The following is a 10,982-nucleotide window of genomic DNA, read 5'->3' as shown; positions in this document are numbered from 1 at the left end:
CCCAAAATGCCAGCAGTTTTACTGTGGTAACCAGAATTAATAATGTTTCAGAATAGAATAGAATAGAATTACTAGGGACACTTGTGTCCCTTTTTTGGGGCCAAATATGAATTGCTGGGTTTCAGGAGAACTTAAGTAAAATAAATGTGAACAAAATGCATTTAATGGCATATCAGAGTAGGGAATGTACATTTGAAGCAGGTCTTTAGGGCAAAGCTGTCTTGAAAAACATTCAGGAGTGGTTGTTCAAGAATTTATGATTTGGCCGTGCAACCCATCAAGGGTTTTTACTACATATGGATTTTTACACCCTGAAAAGGATCTTGCCTATTTTTATGGCAGGAATATGAGGCATAAATGATGGAAACGTCAGAGGCAAACAACTGGACAGTATTCGAGGTTCAACCCTATACATGCCAGTCTGAAAGGGGACCTGAATAAAAGGCAATATACACTACAGTGAGTTTTAATAGATAAGTCTATAGATATAGTATTTTTAAAAGAACATAATCCTTTTTCCTGACTATTTATGATGTTCCTGGTCAAATTTGATCAATTTACTTTTTTTTTTTTACATAAATGTGATGTTTTTCTAATCTGAGATACTGATGACATTAAAACACAATCTAAACAATCACATCGAATTTTAAGTGGTATGTTCGGACCATGGTAAAGTAAAGCAAGATGCTATAAAATAGACCAAATTCATAATTCTCATACAAACAGCTCCATTTTAGCATTTTCAAATCCATTCTGCAAATGTTTACCACAATCATCGCAGAAAATGTATAAAAGTGCACAGATTCTGTGGGCATAGTGACTGATGAATACAAAGTGATAAAGAAATTGAATGTCTAAGATGTAGGACAATATATGGTTCATGAATCAGCTGATGAAGGGAAAACAGCTCCTTCCCCATAGAGAAGGTACTAGAGCATCAGCTAAATGCTATTAGGATGACTCCAGAGCCAACAAGTTACTGTATGCATTGTCTCGAGTTGAAGATATAAAGTCCAGCTTTGGATTGTTTTTAAAGAAATCAATCTGGAGATCATCATCGCAGCCTGGAACTACAGTCATACAAATAAGGCTTCAATAGTTTTTGGTATCTAAGGATCAGAAAAGAAGCCTTTTCACTGTAAAAAAACAAAACAAATGACTGTAATTTTAATGGTAAAAGAATGTAAAATGCTACAGTAAAAAAAAAGAAGAATAAAAATTGAATTGGTTTACGGGTAATTACCTTAACATAAACATAAAAAATATATAATGTATTTAACAAGACAATATATGCTATTTTATGGTAAAATATTGCAAATATATATATATATAAATATATATATATATATATATATATATATATATATATATATATATATATATATATATATATATATATATATATATATGTAAAAAGTATTATTTTACCATATAATTAACTGTAATGTATATTATGTTTAACAAGAGAATACATTAAGTATTGTTAAAATTATGGTAAAAAACAAAAAAAACAATAATCAGGCTTTCCCAGAAGTCACTTTTATTATATTCAATGGGAATAGTTATGTTTCTCTATTATATCAGTTATGTTCATAGGAGTGTTCTATGTTATATTTGTATATGTAGTTTAGTTAATGTTTATTGCATTATTTTAGTGTCACATGTGTTATCCTGATGGTGTTTTGTGTTAGTGTGAGTAACACTGTGCAAGGTCTCTACATGTGTATTAATTATTGCTCCTGGAAGGGCCACTCTTGATAAACTGTAAGTCATCATGTGGCCTTTTGTAGTTACTACGGTGATTAACCATACATTTTAAAGAGAAATTTTAAAGCCAACTTTTATCATTCCAGGAAGTTAATATATCAAGTAAATATTATTTAATAATATAAACGGTAGCGAACTGTAAAATATACAGGCATAAAAATAACATCCCGTAAAGCTTGAAACATGGTCACTGTATTATTACGGTAAATTTCTGGCAACCACAGCTGCCGGTATTTTACTGTAAATATAAATAAAATTTTAATTTTTTTTTTACAGTGTTTCAAGTTCTATCCAGGCTTCATGGGGTTCTTGAGTTAGCTAAATTGTTCTTTGGAGATAAAAAAAAAAAAAAAAAAAACTTAGGACATTTGGGGCCCACTCTTCTAATTTCTTCTAATTACAGTACACACGTATAACATAATAAAAATTACAAATCAAACATTTTAAATGGTTTTAAAACAAGTATCTTAAAGATTAGAGGACAAAATGTTCAATATGCTGTTCAAATGCATTTTTTCACCCCACATTTTAATAACAGTAAATATGGGCGAACAGGTATCAGGAAATGCTGCAAGCCCGATTAAAACTTACTACAGTTGCACAATCATCTTTCATGTCTCTCTCTCTCTCTCTCTCTCTCTCTCTCTCTATATATATATATATATATATATATATATATATATATATATATATATATATATATATAAACGTGCTGAACACTAAGCCAAAGTTTTGACTACTACAGTTTTGAGGGTGAATATTAAAATCAGAAACTTATCTATTTAACAAACCATAATGATGTGGGAAAACCCATTTGTAAGCAGCTCTGAGTTTTAAGCCATGTGTCATATGCTAGCTCGCTAACTGGTGTGTCTTAGGTTCAAACACATAATGAGTTCATTAGAATACATTCCGGTAATCAAGAAAGGTGTCGTTTTAATTACTAGGCTTGTGCCTAGCCAGCTCTCTAATGACTTTAGGAAACCTGCCTTTGTAATTTAATTAAAGCGAACAAATGGCCCGCGTAAACTTGGCCCTGAGGGCAATTAAGCCAGAATTGGGAGCAAGCCGACCCCAACTGGACGATTTGCGCCACCCATGTCAGTTAAGTTGATTGCATCAATTTAACTGATTTGCAACGGCTTCGAGCTAATTTCATCTCCAAAGGTGTGCACTCTATCTCCAGCTGCATTATTTATTTATTTACCCGTCCACCTCTTTATTTTTGCCAAGTGATTAGATGAAAGTGTTTCAACAGGCGCAACAAAAAGTCTCTTTTGCAAAAGGTGCAGTGAGGTTGGGGGAATCAATAACTTTTTATTTGCCTCAGGGTCAGTGAATGTAGGTTGGATGTTATTGATGCTTTTAAATGCATCACAACTCTTTTAGTTGAGCAGTGCATAACGCTGAAGCAAGCAAAAAAATGGCCTAGCCCAGGACAAACCACATATGTTTTGAGATCTAATTAAATATGCAACAAAAATCATTAAGGTTTATTTCTTAATTTTAAACTTGTAGGCTAATTGTTATTATGCACCAATCCTCCTTCATGTTACGTTGAAGGAGGCTGTTGGATGCTGTGAATTACCGGTAATGCCCTTGAATTGTGGATTTTAAATCACCCGAGCAAAGCTTGCCACTACGATGCTACTCCGGTCACATCCCCGGTAGTTGCAAGGGTGTTGATTGATATGCAGTTGCTAAAGTGTTCTGGGTGGTTGTTAACTGGCACAAGTCAAAAGAGCTCATTGCCGAGTTAATGATATTTTGGTCTCTAGATATGGCTTCACTAAGTTTTGTTGGTTAAAACATGGCTTTGTTGGACAAACGCAAGACCAGCACGACCCAGTAAAAAAAAACACACACAAAAAAAAAAAAATAGTGTAAACAAGTCTTAAGCTAGTTGGTTGTTTTTAGTTGGTCAGGCTGGTCATTTGGCTGGTTTACAGAGGGGTTTTGGGACAACCCTAACTAACCCCCCACCTTTAAGCTGGTTGGGTTAGGAGAACAGCTAGCTTCTCAGCCAGAGACTGAGAAGGAGCACTTGTATTAAAATTAATGGGAGAAACTGGAACACCCAAAATGGCGGATGTAGAAAAGGAAGTCTTGCCTTAAAGGTTGCACATGCGCATAATGGTGCCTTCTCATGCTATCAGAATTATCGTAAATACGAGTTTCCAACTCGGATGTTGCACATGAACGACCCCTCGGGTCATAATTTTGACTGGAAAACTCACAGATAATTTTGATACCCGAGTTTCCAAGATGTTTATCAGCAACCATTTGATGCATGTTGCACATTTTACACTGTGGAAATAGCTTGTATTTGACCAAAATTCCAAAAAAGTACTATGTATTATGGTGTCAAACTAAAAGTTCCTTAAGAAATATGTATGAAAAAACCTGGCATAATTACCACTTCAGATGTTGAATAATTCCAATAGCACATGAAGGCAGCGTTAGCTGGACCAGCCTGACTAATAGCGTTCTTTAGTGTGATGTGAGCTAAAGAAGCACAATTTATGATACTATTGTTGTTCTTGTAATCTTGGCCAACCATCAGGATTTGTAATTTTATGCCACCTGCATCCATAAATAGCTGCCCGGAAGTGTTCCAAAGATTCCCACCAAGTGGACTGACTTGCCTTAAAAGGGCCTTTATCTCAGCTAAAACCAGATTGGCCTGGCTGGGAGGCCATATTAAAGGGATAGTTAACCCAAAAATGAAAATTCTCTCATTTACTCATCATAATGCCATCCCAGGTGTGTATGACTTTCTTTCTTTTGTGGAACACAAACAACGATTTTTAGAAGAATATTTCAGCTCTGTAGGTCCTCAATGCAAGAGAATGTGTACCAAAATTGTTAAGCTCCAAAATGCATATAAAGGCAGCATAAAAGTAATTCATATACAACTCCAGTGCTTAAATTCATATTTTCAGAAATTATATGATAAGTGTGGGTGAGAAACAAATCAATATTTAAGTCAGTTTTTACCATATATTCTTCTCCTTGCCCAGTAGGTGGCGATAACATTTTCAAAACTATAATAACCCTGAGTATTACAAATCTGGGATGGCATTAGGGTGAGTAAATAAGATCATTTTTTGGTTGAACTATCCCTTTAAACCTGCTATGACCAACCAACTATCCTAGGATGGTTTTAGCTGTTTTTTTTTGTTTTGTTTTCCAGCAGGGTAACTAGCTTAAACCAGCCTAGACCATCATAGCCCTGCTGACAAAAAGGATCAGCTTTAGCTTGTCACCCATCCTGGTCATAGCTGGTCAGGCTGGTTTTTGAGAGGTTTTAAATTATAATTTTTTTTCGCAGATCTTTGCTGGTCTCCCAGAATCATTTTTTTTGAACTAATCTTTTAAGTTAACGAATCGTTCTCGTTCACCTCCATACGCTAACTCATATTTCTCTTTCACTGAAGTTTCTCCCTTTTGAGGCCAATGAGCTCAGTGCGAGACTGCTTTGGTGGCTTTTCATGCCTGAGAAGTCTGACTATAACACGAGCCAATAGCATTCGAGTGTGGGCTGTGAAGCCATATCATTTGTTTTGACCCACTGAACGAATACACCCTTCACTTAACCAGTCGAGTCGGTCATTTGAGTCTGAATGAGATGAGAAGTCTCGTTCATGAACGAACTGAATGTACTGGTATACTCATTCGGGAACGAAATGAATGACTCGGTCATCTCGTTCATGAACAGGGATCTGCTGACTGACTGAACGAAAGGAGACATGTTGTTTGTTCAGTTCAGCATGTGAGTCAACCGTGTTCAACAAGGAGAGAAAGAGGTGAAATGCACTAAGAAAAGTTTATAGGTATGCTCAAAACATAACCCCCAATTTATCAATGTGTAAAAATGACTCAAGACCATACAGTTAAAATAACATGAATTATGAATGGAAATGAAATATCATTATGCGATAATGCTCGTAGAGGACTCGTAGTAGCATTACGTCATCCATTCATTCAATTCTGGCATATCATCCAATCATGATCTAGCCTATGCCTTATAAGGTACAACATCTCTATCTCATTGTTCATATGCTACATTGCTTTCACCCAACACCACCTCAACACCACCATTTTAGGTCCCATCCTGCTGTAAGGGGTAAGCTCCTCTCCCCAGCCATCATTGCCTTCCGGCAGATCTGATGGTTCGAGCGAGAATCCTAACGCTGAACCGTAGGACGGGGCTTACGCCAAGAAACAAATCTATCTTTAATTCGTATTATTCCATACTATCGAGTTCTATGAGAGAAATGTGCTTTGATGCACAGTGTAAGATATTTAGGCTTTTCTTGAACTTGATAAATGTGAAGCCCAGCATTTGACAAAATATAAGAAAAATAAGACCTGCTTTCCTGTCATTGCGAAAACGGCTATGGTAAGTGTCTTTGTACATTTGTAGACATGAAAATTCCATTTGTGTTGCTTTGTCCTGCTTTTAAAGACTGACATAAATGTGAGCCAATAGCATTAGAGTACTGGTTGTGAAGGAGCATATCATTGGTTTGACACCCCTTCTCTGAACTAGTAACAGACATTCCTTTGAGTCTGAAAAAGAAGAGACATCTTGTTCATGAACGAACTGAATGTACTGGTACACTTGTTCATGAACTAAATTAATGAATCTGTCATCTCTTTCATAAATGAGGATCTGCTGACTGGCTGAACGAGAGGAAGAGTCAAGTTGTTCATTCAGTTCGACAATCTCGTTCAACAAGAAAAGGGGCCAGATGAATTATGAATAAAAGTGAGTGATGACCACAGTGACATTCTGTATGGACATTAAACTCATAATTATTTTATAGTCTAGTATTGTTGTCTTTTTTGTATAGCTCTATAAAAAGTTGTGCTCAGCAGTTCACAATATGATAAATATGCTTTGTTGTCATTTGTGGGGAAACTGTTATTATGCTTAAACACTGCAGTGATGAAGTCTTGGTAGATTTGTAGACATGCAAATTTGTTCCAGTCGTCAATGCAATGTACTCATTCAAAATGTAAAAGACTGTCATTTCGCCCCATTGACTGAAGCACAAAGGTGTCATTTGCAAAAATTGCCAATGAACGAATCAATTAATGAATCTGAACGAATCCTTTTGGTGAACGGATTCAAAAGACTCAAGTCACTGGGATGAATCAAAATCCCCATCACTACTAGCCAGCTAAAAAGTGTTCAAAACCCCAAACCAGCCAAATGACCAGGCTGGGTGACCAGCTAAAATCAGTCAACCAGCTGGATTTTTTATTAAATTTTTCAGCAGAGGGGAATTGGATGCTGGTTTAAGCTAATCTTTTACAGCAATGTTAGCAATCACCTCTAAGTAATTGGCTAGCTTGTATTGATATTTTGACCATTTCAGACCTTTGACAGAATTCAGACATTTAGCAAATCTGACTGAAAGCTAATGTTTTCACAATATTAGCCTTTGTCCTGCTGAATTGGTTTTCAACATTTCACAAGGAAATCCACTGATAACAAAGTCACCTCCTACAGATGAAATCTCACAGCCTTGACACCAAATCTAAAAATCAGCCCACCAAAAGCTTTGAAGTCCTTTCAATGTTCTTGTTAACTGTAACTAATCTTTTAGCATGAGAGGCTATTGCTAATTTGTAACAGCTTGAGCAGTTGGATGGTTTTCTTCATTTTCTACTCTGCTGTTATTGTACCTAATTGGCAGATCAGGACTTCATTAGGGTATATTAAGTGTGAGAGAAGATGGGGAAACACAGTGTTGAACTGGTGAATGGGGTTACGGCGAAGGAGAGAATTAGCTGATTAAAATGGACAAGCGCTTGGACATAAGGTGGGAGGGGCTGAGAGTGATTGATGGGTAGTTGTAATGGGTTGAAGTGTTTGGCTAAGGCATGCCAGCGAGTTGGTAGAGAATGAGTGAAGTGTCTTCATCAATTTAGAGCCATTATCATGTCAAAAGGAGAAATGCCATCTGCAGGAGGCTGCTTTGTAGGCAATCAATCTCATATATGAGAAATGTGTGCACGTGTGTGTGCCTTTCATGTAAACATACACAAATACTCTTACATATGCATTCAAATGCAACCAAATCTATAATCAACTGACTATTTACTCTCAAACATGAGAAACCTTAAAGGGATAATTCACCCAAAAAATATAGTCTGTCATCAATTACTCGCCTTCATCTTGTTCCAAACCCAGTATGACTTTCTTAATTCTGTGTACTGCAAAGTAAGTTATTTCTATCCAAATGTACAAGCTGCTCTTTTCCAAATAATGAAAGTAAATGGGGACACCGGCTGTCAAGCATGTTTTTCAGTGAAAACCTAATTCAATTTAAACTATCATATGGCTTCAGATGATTTGGAATATAGTGCACCAGGGATTTGGAAGTCAAATGGACTACTTTAATTATGCTTTTATGGTGCTTTTTTGGAGCTTGACAGCCCCTGGTCACCATCCGCTTTCACTGTATGGAAGAGAACAGTTCGGACATTCTGCTAAACATCTCCTTTTGGTGTTACACTGTTGAAAGAAATTAATATGGGTTTGGAACTTCATTTTTGGGTGAACTATCCCAATAAGTTAGGCACTTGTAGCAGTTTTACATTTGTAACAAGCACAGGTTATATACACACACATAAACGCACATAAATTCACGGATGCCCCACCCTCACAGAGTATCTTTACCGTAAGCCCGTTTAATTTTCCTGAAATAGGCAGCTGACAGCCGCTTCATATTGATGGAGTGTGCAAAGACAAATGAAAAGATAGAGTGACACGCTGTTATTTGTCCCGGGACACTGCTCATCTGCTCATCTCATTGCACACACAAACACACACGTTTGTCCAGTTACTTTTTAGTATCACTTATCATGATTACAGTGAAGAAGCAGTAACCATTTGCATTAAATGTCTTGCTGGAATGTGGACACAAAGAACCGTTGATATGAATGTTGAGTGATTTTAACAGTTGATATGAATGTTAACGGTCAAAATAAAACTTATAAGAGAGTGTAAAGAGTTAAAAAAGGCTGTGTAATGTGTTAAAAAAAAAAAAAAAAAGCATTTAGCAGTAAACCAATGCAGTATATCAATTACATGCAGTTGTGTTTATTATACTGTCTTCATGCTTGCGGTTGGTTTGATTACTACAATTTCTAGCAATACTGAAAAGATAATTATTTGTGGGAAGCATCATTTTTCTATTGCATCTTACACAAGGTTTAGTATCTGAACAAGCCCCTAACCCTAAATATTAAATGGTTACATTTCCGAAGGGTAAGAAACTGAAAACAGAGTTTTGAAATTTACTTTGTGATATTTAATATATCACAAAGTAACTTACTTTCGAAAGTTTTCGGTGGAGGGTAACACCATTCCAGTGTGAATGAGATGCATAAAAGTTCTTTTTGTTGTCTTGTTTTCCATTAAAGAAAATCTCAAAATACTTAAAAAAAAAAAAAAAAAAAAAAGAAATCAAAAATTGTAATAAAATAAAAATAAAATAAAATGGAATAAAATGTAATAAAAATCCCTTTGAAGTTTATTTTTCCTGCCTAATTTTTTTTCTTGTTTTAAGCATAAAAACAATTAAATCTCACAAATATTTATAATTTTCTCTGCATAGAAGACTTCTTACCACAAAAATTTATTTATGAAATAATGATTTATTTTGACTTTCCCTGTTCTTAAAAAAAGCAAAATTCTAGGATACAGTGAGGCACTTACAATGGAAGTGAATGGGGCCAATAGTAAATGTTAAAATACTCACTATTCAAAAGTATAGCCAAAAGATGTAAACAATATGCTTGTTAACATGATTTTAGCAATAACCTCGCTAACCTTTTCTGTGTAAAGTTATAGCCAATTTAAAAACTTTGTTGCCATGACAATGTAATGTCAGCAAACCCTAAAATGACTGTAAAAATGACAATTTAAACAACTTTACATCTCAAATAATACATGAGTTTTAACAGAAGAATTAATGTAAGTGCTTTTTATAAAATTATATACTTCACATTTCTGCCTTTAAACCCTCCAAAAATTGGCCCCATTTACTTCCACTGTAAGTGCCTCACTGTAACCTCCATTTTTGCTTTTTTTAAAGAAAAGGAGGAACGAGTCGAAATTAATTTTTGTGGTAATCAACATTATGCCACATATACTGTCTGAGCTTAACTTGTATTGAACCCAGAACTTTCCTTTAAGTAAATGAATCATGTTTCAAGTGTTTTTGGTATTTTTAATGGAGAACAAGATTAAAATATTTTTTTTGTGGTGTATATCACATCATAAATCATTGAAGTGCATATCATATTTTTTTAGAGGAACATAGAGCACTCAAGATGTTGAATGAGGTGATAGAACTCAGGACAGCAGCACCTTTAATGACTGTAATTACAGCAAGTGGATGTTTCTACTATGGATTACAACCTTCTGCCATAGGGTGAATTGCTTTGATGAATGGGGGGTGTAATTTCTCAAACACACACAAATATATATACACCGATCAGCCACAACATTAAAACCACCTGCCTAATATTGTGTAGGTCCCCCTCGTGCCACCAAAACATTGCCAACCCACATCTCAGAATAGCATTCAGACATGATATTCTTCTCACCACAATTGTACAGAGTGGTTATCTGAGTTACTGCAGACTTTGTCAGTTCAAACCAGTCTGGTCATTCTCTGATGAGCTCTCTCATCAACAAGGCGTTTCCGTCCACAGAACTGCTGTTTTTGGTTTTTGGTACCATTCTGAGTAAATTCTAGAGATTGTTGTGTGTGAAAATCCCAGGAGATCAGCAGTTACATAAATACTCAAACCAGCCTGTCTGGCACCAACAATAAATTAAAAGATAATTTAACTGCTTTTAGTGCCACAAAGGGGACATTTCACCTCGGAACTGCCATGATAAGTGTAAGGAATCATTTTGCAATGTCGCCAAATCAAAAATGTCACTAGAACCACGTAACTTTCATGAGATCGGGTGTGGTTTTCCCCTCGTATTATAAGAGTGCATCCGCCTTGCAAGAAGCGCTACCTCCAATCTCTGATTAAACATGCTGTATGTGTTTTATAAGGGGGCGCGGCAGCTCATTTTAGTCAATTAGATGCCGACACCAGGGCCAACGGGCCATCTGTGTAAAAAGACATGAACTAATTGACCCGTCTTTCTCTGAACGACAGAGCGAGAGAGGAGGAGAGGG

The sequence above is a fragment of the Myxocyprinus asiaticus genome, chromosome 7 (genome assembly GCF_019703515.2).
Source record: "Myxocyprinus asiaticus isolate MX2 ecotype Aquarium Trade chromosome 7, UBuf_Myxa_2, whole genome shotgun sequence".
NCBI classification, from domain to species: domain Eukaryota; kingdom Metazoa; phylum Chordata; class Actinopteri; order Cypriniformes; family Catostomidae; genus Myxocyprinus; species Myxocyprinus asiaticus.
The sequence above is the reverse complement of the archived record's forward strand: the minus strand, read 5'-3'. Positions refer to the sequence as shown.